We start from the raw sequence: 12,559 nt of genomic DNA on the forward strand, positions 1-12,559 counted from the left end.
ATTTATCTATCTATCTATCTATCTATCTATCTATCTATCTATCTATCTATCTATATCTATATTTCATGATCTGGGGCAGGGTGAGGGCTTATTTTTTGCGTGTCGAGCTGACATTTTATTTAATATTAGTGCAGGTATCTTTTGATCGCCTGCTATTGCATTTTAATGCGTTACGCCATTAACCAAGCAGATTAGTTACTTTTAGTTTCAAAATAATTTTATTAGATTTTGATCTTTAAACATGGGTAGGGTAAGTTGGGGTGGGGAGGGGGGAGGGGGAATGGGATAAGAAGCAAGGGGTAGGTATATCCCCTAAAACAGTTGGGGATATTGTAACAGGAACTATGTACAGTTTTGATCAGTTGAGACTGACAATATTGTTTTTATGTACAACATTATATAAAGTTTGTTAGGTCTGCGTATTGTAATAACCATCATAGCTATAATGAATATTACATGACATAACATGGAAAAAGATGGAAAACACAGTTTAGTTGGTGTGTCTCGCTGTGAGCTTTGATAGGTCCATGGAAGAGTAAGGTATGTGAGAATCTAATATGATTGGTTGATGAGTGTGGGTTTGACAACTATCTCATGTGATAGGGGTAGGGAATTGTTGATCCCATCTTGCCCACTTCTTTGTGAATTTTTTGCATTGGTCATTGGCTATAGCAAAATGGAATTCGTGGGATCTGTGTAAAGAGATTCTCGTGATAATATCATTTATTGAGGGAGTTTGCTGTGTTTTCCATAGGGAAGCAATATAATTTTTAACTACTAAACATACATGCAATATCAGTAATTTCAGGTTATGTTCGAGCTGACCGAGTCCAAGGGACAACAAAGCACTCTGAGGCTTCAATTCAAAGTGTTCATCAGTAAGTTTATCTATTATCTCTTTTGAGGTTTTCTTCCAAATGGATTTTACTGAAGGGCAACTCCAAAAAATGTGCATTATGTCGCCTTTCTGACCGCATCCTCTCCAGCATTGAGCAGAATTAATGGTGTCCATATGAGCTAGTCTACTAGGGGTATAGTACCATCTCGAGACCGTTTTAAAGTGGGTCTCTTGTAATGACATTGAGACAGTGGACTGATAAGAGGCAGTGAAGGCCTCCTCCCAGTCCTCTATGCTAAAAGTATTTTTTGTGTCTTGTTCCCATTTTGCCATTGGGGGGGTTTTAGATAGATTGTGATCTGAATTATAGTTATTATAGATGAATTTGTGGCTCCAGAATATAGCATGTCCAATATTACTCAAAAGTTTAATGGATGCTTCGGAGAATTTGGGTTTTTCCCCCAAGAAAGATTCTATATTTCTCTTGAGTATCAAGAACTCAAGGAAGGAAGATGAGGGTATATTGTGTTGACCTTTTAGAGTTAGAAAGCTTAGGAATGTTTCTCCTGTATGTATATCTCCAATTTTCCTTATTTTATGGTTTGGCCAAATTTCAGGGAGGGGTTGGTCAACAGATTAGTTACTTTTAAATATTGGTAGATTGATTCTGAATGTGGCGATACCAAAGATGTTTTTGTTTTATTTTGAATAGGACGAATTGCGGGCGATTTAAACTATTTTATACTTTTAATTATTTTAATATTTTTTTTTACTGTTTACTAGCTCCAGTAGTCTATATGGGAGCCTAGAAGATGCAATCAGAAGATCGCGTGTGCTACATATAGCAGGGTTGCTGTTTGTAGCTAAAATGATAACTTAATATGAGCGTTGGCCACTGGGTGATGCTCATAGCTATCTGGCAATAACAACCACAGGGGTCTCCTGAAGACCCCAGGTTGTCATGCCAATCCATCGGCAACCTGCGACCATGTGATGGACGAGGTTTGTGACACGCTTCCAACACGATTATGTTAAATGCTACTGTCAGAGATTGACATCGGCATTTAACATATTAGCAGCCACAGGTGAATCGTGAATTCACCCATGGCTGTTAGAGGCACAAGTGCTGGAAGAGTTGGGGGCTTATCGCCGGAGCCCACAGCAAACAGGGGAAGGCGATTTTGGACATATCCATACATCCAAGGTTGTAAAAGGGTTGTCCAGTCTTGTGCTGAAAGTCTGGAGATCACTCTGTGTGACTGCAGACTTCTGAATCCTGCCAGCCATTTACTAATCTACCGCAGTCGCAGCAGACGCCATCAAATACTTCACTTGGATGTGCGTCCTCGCATATTCAGCTGAAGTGCAACGCTGAGCACAGACCCATTGGGTCCATACACAGCAATACATGCTGCTGGCCAATGAAATACCAGTAGCTTACATCAGCATGTTTGTAACTGAGGGTGCATGGCAGTGACATCATGTGCTCCCATCACTTGCCTGCTAAATCAGCTTCGGAAGAGGATGCTGCGTGGAGGGGAGCAGAGGGAAGGTGAGTATTTATTTTCTTTAAAATCAGTGAGTACATGGTGGCCAAACTAGTACATGGATGACTATAGCCTATGGATTATACTACATGGATGAATGCGGGCTGTGCATTATACTGCATGGATGACTATGGGCTGAACATCCCACTACATGGGTGACTATGGGCTGTGCATTATACTATATGGAGGACTATGGGATTCATTTTACTATATGGAGGACCATGGGGTGCATTATAATATATGAATGACAATGGGATGCATTATACTCTATGGAGGACTATGGGATGCATAATAATATATGGAGGACTGTGTGATACATTGTACTATATGGAGGACTATGTGAAGCATTATACTATATGGAAGACAATGGGGGTGCATTATACCATATGGAGGAGTATGAGGGGTGCATTATACTATATGAATGACTATTGGGTGTGTTATGCTGTATAGATGATTGTGAGGGAGCATTATACAATATGAAGGACTATGGATGGCGCATTATACCATATGGAGGAATATGAGGGGTGCATTATACTATGTGAATGACTACTGGCGTGAGTTATACTGTATAGAGCACTATGAGGGGGCATTATACTATATGGAGGACTATGGGGGTGCGCTATACTATATGGAGGACTATTGGGGTGCACTATACTATATGGAGGACTATGGGGAGTGCATTTTACTTCTGATATGGGATGCAATGACTTATATGTACACCCCTGGTGAGTATAATGGTTTATCTATATATATAATTGCCTAAGGGTTTTTCCGTCTGTCTGTCTGTCTTTCTGTCTGTCTGTCTGTCTGTCCAGGAAATCCTGAGCCTCTGATTGGTCGAGGCCGCCAGGCCTCGACCAATCAGCGACGGGCACAGCGACGATGATGTCATAAAGGACGTAGACATCCCGCGTCTGATTGGTCGAGGTCGCCAGGCCTCGACCAATCAGCGAAGGGCACAGCGACGATGATGTCATAAAGGACGTAGAAATCCCACGTTTCTGATTCAGCGACGGGCACAGTATCGACGTAGATGTCATAATGGTTGCCATGGCGACGATGATGTCATAAAGGTTGCCTCGACCAATCAGCGACGGGCACAATCTGCCGCGAATTCTGGAATCATCATTGTCCATATACTACGGGGACATGCATATTCTAGAATACCCAATGCGACGGGCACAGCATGGCGACGATGATGTCATAAAGGTTACCTCGACCAATCAGCGACGGGCACAATCTGCCTCGAATTCTGGAATCATCATTGTCCATATACTATGGGGACATGCATATTCTAGAATACCGGATGCGTTATACGGGCACAGAGACGATGATGTCATAAAGGACGTAGAAATCCCACGTTTCTGATTCAGCGATGGGCACAGTATCGACGTAGATGTCATGGTTGCCATGGCGACGATGATGTCATAAAGGTTGCCTCGACCAATCAGAGACGGGCACAGTCTGCCGCAAATTCGGGAATCATCATTGTCCATATACTACGGGGACATGCATATTCTAGAATACCCGATGCGTTCGAATCGGGCCACAATCTAGTCTATATATATAATTGCCTAAGGGATTTTCCATCTGTCTGTCTGTCTTTCTGTCTGTCTGTCTGTCCAGGAAATCCCGCGACTCTGATTGGTCGAGGCCTGGCGGCCTCGACCAATTAGAGACGCGGGATTTCTACGTCGATACTGTGCCCGTCGCTGATTGGTCGAGGACTGGCGGCCTCGACCAATCAGAGGCGTGGGATTTCATGGACAGACAGACAGACAGAAAGACAGACAGACAGACGGAAAAACCCTTAGGCAATTATATATATAGTTATACTAGATTGTGGCCTGATTCTAACGCATCGGGTATTCTAGAATATGCATGTCCCCGTAGTATATGGACAATGATGATTCCAGAATTCGCGGCAGACTGTGCCTGTCTCTGATTGGTCGAGGCAACCTTTATGACATCATAGTCGCCATGGCAACCATTATGACATCTACGTCGATACTGTGCCCGTCGCTGATTGGTCGAGGCGAATTCGCGGCAGACTGTGCCCGTCGCTGATTGGTCGAGGCAACCTTTATGACATCATCGTCGCCATTCTGTGCCTGTCTCTGATTGGTCAAGGCCAATTATCTATTATATATATAGATATATAGATATCTATATATATAATTGCCTAAGGGTTTTTCCGTCTGTCTGTCTGTCTTTCTGTCTGTCTGACTGTCCGTCCTGGAAATCTCGCATCTCTGATTGGTCGAGGCCGCCAGGCCTCGACCAATCAGCAATGGGCACAGTATCGATGTAGATGTCATAATGGTTGCCATGGCGATGATGATGTCAAAAAAGGTTGCCAGGCACCGACCAATCAGCGACAGGCACAGCATGGCGACGATGATGTCACAAAGGTTGCCTCGACCAATCAGCGACGGGCACAGTCTGCCGTGAATTCGCCTTGACCAATCAGCGACGGGCACAGTATCGATGTAGATGTCATAATGGTTGCCATGGCGACGATGATGTCATAAAGGTTGCCTCGACCAATCAGCGACGGGCACAGTCTGCCGTGAATTCTGGAATCATCATTGTCCATATACTACGGGGACATGCATATTCTAGAATACCCGATGCGTTTGAATCGGGCCAACATCTAGTATATATATATATATATACAGTACAGACCAAAAGTTTGGACACACCTTCTCATTTAAAGATTTTTCTGTATTTTCATGACTATCAAAATTGTACATTCACACTGAAAGCATCAAAACTATGAATTAACACATGTGGAATTATATACTTAAAGGGACACTGTCACCAGGATTTGGAGGGAACAATCTTCAGCCATGGAGGCGGGGTTTTGGGGTTTTTGATTCACCCTTTCCTTACCCGCTGGCTGCATGCTGGCTGCAATATTGGATTGAAGTTCATTCTCTGTCCTCCGTAGTACATGCCTGCACAAGGTGCAATCCAGGTGACAGTGTCCCTTTAACAAAAAAGTGTGAAACAACTGAAAATATGTGTTATATTCTAGGTTCTTCAAAGTAGCCACCTTTTGCTTTGATGAATGCTTTGCATACTCTTGGTATTCTCTTGATGAGCTTCAAGAGGTAGTCACCGGAAATGGTCTTCCAGCCATCTTGAAGGAGTTCCCAGTGTTGCTTAGCACTTGTTGACCATTTTGCATTCACTATGCGGTCCAGCTCACCCCAAACCATCTCGATTGGGTTCAGGTCTGGTGAGTGTGGAGGCCAGGTCATCTGGCGTAGCACCCCATCACTCTCCTTCTTGGTCAAATAGATCTTACACAGCCTGGAAGTATGTTTGGGGTCATTGCCCTGTTGAAAAATAAGTGATGGTTCAACTAAACTCAAACCGGATGGAATAGCATGCTGCTGCAAGATGCTCTGGTAGCCATGCTGGTTCAGTATGCCTTCAATTTTGAATAAATCCCCAACAGTGTCACCAGCAAAGCACCCCCACACCATCACACCTCCTTCTCCATGCTTCACGGTGGGAACGAGGCATGTAGAGTCCATCCGTTCACCTTTTCTGCGTCGCACAAAGACATGGTGGTTGGAACCAAAGATCTCAAATTTGGACTCATCAGACCAAAGCACAGATTTCCACTGGTCTAATGTTTATTCCTTGTGTTCTTTAGCCCAAACAAGTCTCTTCTGCTTGTTACCTGTCCTTAGCAGTGGTTTCCTAGCAGCTGTTTTACCATGAAGGCCTACTGCACAAAGTCTCCTTTTAACAGTTGTTGTAGAGATGTGTCTGCTGCTAGAACTCTGTGTGGCATTGACCTGGTCACTAATCTGAGCTGCTGTTAACCTGTGATTTCTGAGGCTGGTGACTCGGATAAACTTATCCTCCGAAGCAGAGGTGACTCTTGGGTTTCCTTTCCTGGGGTGGTCCTCATGTGAGCCAGTTTCCTTGTAGCGCTTCATGGTTATGAAGTGAACCTGGAAATTATAGGCCAGTAAGTCTAACCTCTATTGTTGGTAAAATATTTGAAGGGTTTCTGAGGGATGTTATTCTGGATTATCTCAATGAGAATAACTGTTTAACTCCATATCAGCATGGGTTTATGAGAAATCGCTCCTGTCAAACCAATCTAATCAGTTTTTATGAAGAGGTAAGCTATAGGCTGGACCACGGTGAGTCATTGGACGTGGTATATCTCGATTTTTCCAAAGCGTTTGATACCGTGCCGCACAAGAGGTTGGTACACAAAATGAGAATGCTTGGTCTTGGGGAAATTGTGTGTAAATGGGTTAGTAACTGGCTTAGTGATAGAAAGCAGAGGGTGGCTATAAATGGTATAGTCTCTAACTGGGTCGCTGTGACCAGTGGGGTACCGCAGGGGTCAGTATTGGGACCTGTTCTCTTCAACATATTCATTAATGATCTGGTAGAAGGTTTACACAGTAAAATATCGATATTTGCAGATGATACAAAACTATGTAAAGCAGTTAATACAAGAGAAGATAGTATTCTGCTACAGATGGATCTGGATAAGTTGGAAACTTGGGCTGAAAGGTGGCAGATGAGGTTTAACAATGATAAATGTAAGGTTATACACATGGGAAGAAGGAATCAATGTCACCATTACACACTGAATGGGAAACCACTGGGTAAATCTGACAGGGAGAAGGACTTGGGGATCCTAGTTAATGATAAACTTACCTGGAGCAGCCAGTGCCAGGCAGCAGCTGCCAAGGCAAACAGGATCATGGGGTGCATTAAAAGAGGTCTGGATACACATGATGAGAGCATTATACTGCCTCTGTACAAATCCCTAGTTAGACCGCACATGGAGTACTGTGTCCAGTTTTGGGCACCGGTGCTCAGGAAGGATATAATGGAACTAGAGAGAGTACAAAGGAGGGCAACAAAATTAATAAAGGGGAAGGGAGAACTACAATACCCAGATAGATTAGCGAAATTAGGATTATTTAGTCTAGAAAAAAGACGACTGAGGGGCGATCTAATAACCATGTATAAGTATATAAGGGGACAATACAAATATCTCGCTGAGGATCTGTTTATACCAAGGAAGGTGACGGGCACAAGGGGGCATTCTTTGCGTCTGGAGGAGAGAAGGTTTTTCCACCAACATAGAAGAGGATTCTTTACTGTTAGGGCAGTGAGAATCTGGAATTGCTTGCCTGAGGAGGTGGTGATGGCGAACTCAGTCGAGGGGTTCAAGAGAGGCCTGGATGTCTTCCTGGAGCAGAACAATATTGTATCATACAATTAGGTTCTGTAGAAGGACATAGATCTGGGGATTTATTATGATGGAATATAGGCTGAACTGGATGGACAAATGTCTTTTTTCGGCCTTACTAACTATGTTACTATGTTACTATGTTACTATGTTACTATGTTACTATGTTATTTCCACTGCACTTGGGGACACTTTCAAAGTTTTCTCAATTTTTCGTTACTCGGCTGCTTTTTTCTTGCCATAATACAAATTCTAACAGTCTAGTAGAACTATCAGCTGTGTATCCACCAGACTTCTGCGCAACACAACTGATGGTCCCAACCCCATTTACAAGGTAAGAAATCCCACTTATTAAAACTGACAGGGCACTCCTGTGAACTGAAAACCATTTCCGGTGACTACCTCTTGAATCTCATCAAGAAAATGCCAAGAGTGTGCAAAGCAGACATGAAAGCAAGAGGTGGCTACTTTGAAGAACCTAGAATATAAGACATATCTTCAGTTGTTTCACACTTTCATGTTAAGTATATAATTCCACATGTGTTAATTCATAGGTTTGATGCCTTCAGTGTAAATTTGCAATTTTCATAGTCATGAAAATACAGAAAAATGTTTAAATGAGAAGGTGTGTCCAAACTTTTGGTCTGTACTGTATGTATATATATATATATTGTACAGACAAAAAGTTTGGACACACCTTCTCATTTAAACATTTTTCTGTATTTTCATGACATGGCATCCACAGTCACCAGACCTGAATGCAATCGAGATGGTTTTGGGTGAGCTGGACCGCAGAGTGAAAGCAAAAGGGCCAACAAGTGCTAAGCATCTCTGGGAACTCCTTCAAGATTGTTGGAAGACCATTCCCGTTGACTACCTCTTGATGCTCATCAAGAGAATTCCAAGAGTGTGCAAAGCAGTCAACAAAGTAAAAGGTGGCAACTTTGAAGAACCTAGAATATAAAACTTATTTTCAGTTGTTTCACAGTTTTTTGTTAAGTATATAATTCCACATATGTTAATTCATAGTTTTGATGCCTTCAGTGTGGATGCACAATTTTCATAGTCATAAAAATACAGAAAAATCTTTAAATGGGAAGGTGTGTCCAAACTTTTGGTCTGTACTGTGTGTGTATATATATATATATATATATATATATATATATATATATAGTAGTAGAAAAAACGGAACAGCACAACGCTTTACTTATCTTCTGGGTGCAAAGCCTTCAGGCAGCCCGTCCACCGGCTCTCCTTAGTCCATAGATTCAAGCAAAAAACAGGCAGCACTCCATTGTATCTTTGTCAACTGTGCAGAGTTTAATTAGACCCACATGTCTTAACCACGATGTTTTGGCTCCAAATGAGCCTTTCTCAAGCCTGTCTAATTAAACTCTGCACAGTTGACAAAGATACAATGGAGTGCTGCCTGTTTTTTGCTTGAATATATATATATATATAATATATTAGAGTTGAGCGACTCTTACTTTTTTCGGATCGAGTCGGGTTTCGTGAAACCCGACTTTGTCAAAAGTCGGGTCGGGTGAAATCGGCCGATTATTGCGAAAAGTCGGGGGCCGACTGAAACATGAAACCCAATGCAAGTCAAATGGGAATGTAAGTCGGCAGTGAGTGGAGGACAGGAAAACACGTACAGTGCCCATTTTAATGCCAAAAACATCAATTCTTATTACTTAAGCTTGTCAATCTTAATTTACTTTATAATAATAGTTAGGCATTGAAAACTGGGGGTCATTTGGCTAAAGTTGGGGGGGGGGGTAGGGCTGGCTCAAGATTTTCGTGGGCCCAGGGAACGCGGAATACGTCACAGCGGTGGAGCAGGGATAGGTAAGAATTTCAACTTTGCAAGAGCTGTGATCCTGAGCAAGCAGCAGGGGCCCACTCATTGGCACTGGCATAGGGCCCCTCATAGTATGGCGGTGTGTTTGACGGCGGGTGGCGCCTCCCACTGGCAGAGACACTTTTGCGTACTATGAGGGGCCCTGTGCCAGTGATGTTGCCAACGAGTATGCCCCCCCACCTGATGAAGGAACCTGCACTTTCATCTGCACCTTCCTCTTTGTCCCCGTGTAAGGTGGTATAGTTCTGGCTGTGTAGAGTACAAGGAGAATGTAGTGGTCTGGGTCAATGTACCAGCAGACTCATCTAGCAGTGGCTGTGCAATGAGCAGGATGAGGAGGAAACACAGATATAGGCCCAAATAATAAAGTAGGCTAAATGCAGTTCAAAATTGGCAACAGGACTAAACAGGCAGCATTGCTTTGTTCAGTGGAGGAAAACTGTAATGACTGGCAGACACAGTTAGTAGGCCCAAATAATAAAGTGGGTTAAATGTCTGCCAAAAAATTGTTCATAAATAAACAGGTGGCATAGCTAGGTACAGGGGTGGGCTCCTCTGCTGAGTAGCAGACAGTGGTAGTAGGCGCAAAGTATTAACTGGTCTAAATGGAGGCCAGGGCCCCTGTATATTTTAACTATTAACTATCATTTCAACAAATTTGTATTAGCAGTGCCATTGAAAGATTTAACAGCACAGACAACACAGTGGTGGAGCAGGGAGAGGTAAGTATTGCAAGTGGTAGAGCACTGTTCGAGCTGGGGAGAACACTCTCTCGTGGGCGGCGGTACTAGCACAGGGCCCCTCATATTACGACGGTGTGTCTGACGTTGGTTGTGCAGCACCACCGTCAGAGTCACTTCATTGTACTATGAGGGACCCTCTGCCAATACCGTCGCCCAAGAGTGGGCGCACCCACCTGTCCAGGCAAACGGCACTCGCACGGGTGCTTGCGCCAGGTGGTGACCACGGCCCTGTGGGGGGAGTCAGTCCATTTAGGGAGGTATAAAAATGGCCTATGGTGAACTTTCAGCAGCTGCAAATGGAGGAATTGGAGAAGTCAGTAAGAGGAGGCCAAAAGCAAGACATTTTTCAGGCAAGCTACGTGTCAGCAGGGGAAGGTGGGGCAAAATAATTTGAAATCCATGATTGGCTCATTTTAATGAAGGTTAGATCATCAACATTCTGGGTAGCCAGACCTGTCCTTTTTTCGGTCAGTATTGAACCAGTAGCACTGAAGACTCTTTCTGATAGCATACTAGCAGCAGGGCAACGAGCTCCTGTAATGCATATTCCGCCAATGCAGGCCAGGTGTCTATTTTAGATGCCCAGTAATCAAAGGGGAATGACCTGTGAGGGAGAATATCGATAAGGGAGGAAAAGCAGTTTGTGCAGTTGGTAAAATATTTGAAGGGTTTCTGAGGGATGTTATTCTGGATTATCTCAATGAGAATAACTGTTTAACTCCATATCAGCATGGGTTTATGAGAAATCACTCCTGTCAAACCAATCTAATCAGTTTTTATGAAGAGGTAAGCTATAGGCTGGACCACGGTGAGTCATTGGACGTGGTATATCTCGATTTTTCCAAAGCGTTTGATACCGTGCCGCACAAGAGGTTGGTACACAAAATGAGAATGCTTGGTCTGGGGGAAAATGTGTGTAAATGGGTTAGTAACTGGCTTAGTGATAGAAAGCAGAGGATGGTTATAAATGGTATAGTCTCTAACTGGGTCGCTGTGACCAGTGGGGTACCACAGGGGTCGATATTGGGACCTGTTCTCTTCAACATAATCATTAATGATCTGGTAGAAGGTTTACACAGTAAAATATCGATATTTGCAGATGATACAAAACTATGTAAAGCAGTTAATACAAGAGAAGATAGTATTCTGCTACAGATGGATCTGGATAAGTTGGAAACTTGGGCTGAAACGTGGCAGATGAGGTTTAACAATGATAAATTTAAGATTATACACATGGGAAGAAGGAATCAATATCACCATTACACACTGAACGGGAAACCACTGGGTAAATCTGACAGGGAGAAGGACTTGGGGATCCTAGTTAATGATAAACTTACCTGGAGCAGCCAGTGCCAGGCAGCAGCTGCCAAGGCAAACAGGATCATGGGGTGCATTAAAAGAGGTCTGGATACACATGATGAGAGCATTATACTGCCTCTGTACAAATCCCTAGTTAGACAGCACATGGAGTACTGTGTCCAGTTTTGGGCACCGGTGCTCAGGAAGGATATAATGGAACTAGAGAGAGTACAAAGGAGGGCAACAAAATTAATAAAGGGGATGGGAGAACTACAATACCCAGATAGATTAGCGAAATTAGGATTATTTAGTCTAGAAAAAAGACGACTGAGGGGCGATCTAATAACCATGTATAAGTATATAAGGGGACAATACAAATATCTCGCTGAGGATCTCTTTATACCAAGGAAGGTGACGGGCACAAGGGGGCATTCTTTATGTCTGGAGGAAAGAAGGTTTTTCCACCAACATAGAAGAGGATTCTTTACTGTTAGGGCAGTAAGAATCTGGAATTGCTTGCCTGAGGAGGTGGTGATGGCGAACTCAGTCGAGGGGTTCAAGAGAGGCCTGGATGTCTTCCTGGAGCAGAACAATATTGTATCATACAATTATTAGGTTCTGTAGAAGGACGTAGATCTGGGGATTTATTATGATGGAATATAGGCTGAACTGGATGGATAAATGTCTTTTTTCGGCCTTACTAACTATGTTACTATGTTACTATATTATTGCTAACCATACTGGACAAATGCTGTCTCCTGTCACTTTGAATCGATGCAGCAGTACCTGTCATGTCAGCGGTCATTGCAAAATCACTCCACAACCTGGTCATAAAACCCCTCTGTCCAATGCCTCTTCGGATTTGTGCACCTCTAACACCTCTGCCATGTTGCCCCCTATGGCTCGTGTGAGAACCATCACCGCCACTGTGTGCTGGGAATGCCTGAACCAAACGGTCTACAAGAGTTGCTTGTTTGGTAGCCAATATTTGCTCAAGGTTCTCATGTGGCATGATATTTTGTAATTTTCCTTTATATC

Source organism: Ranitomeya imitator, chromosome 1, assembly GCF_032444005.1.
Source record: "Ranitomeya imitator isolate aRanImi1 chromosome 1, aRanImi1.pri, whole genome shotgun sequence".
NCBI classification, from domain to species: domain Eukaryota; kingdom Metazoa; phylum Chordata; class Amphibia; order Anura; family Dendrobatidae; genus Ranitomeya; species Ranitomeya imitator.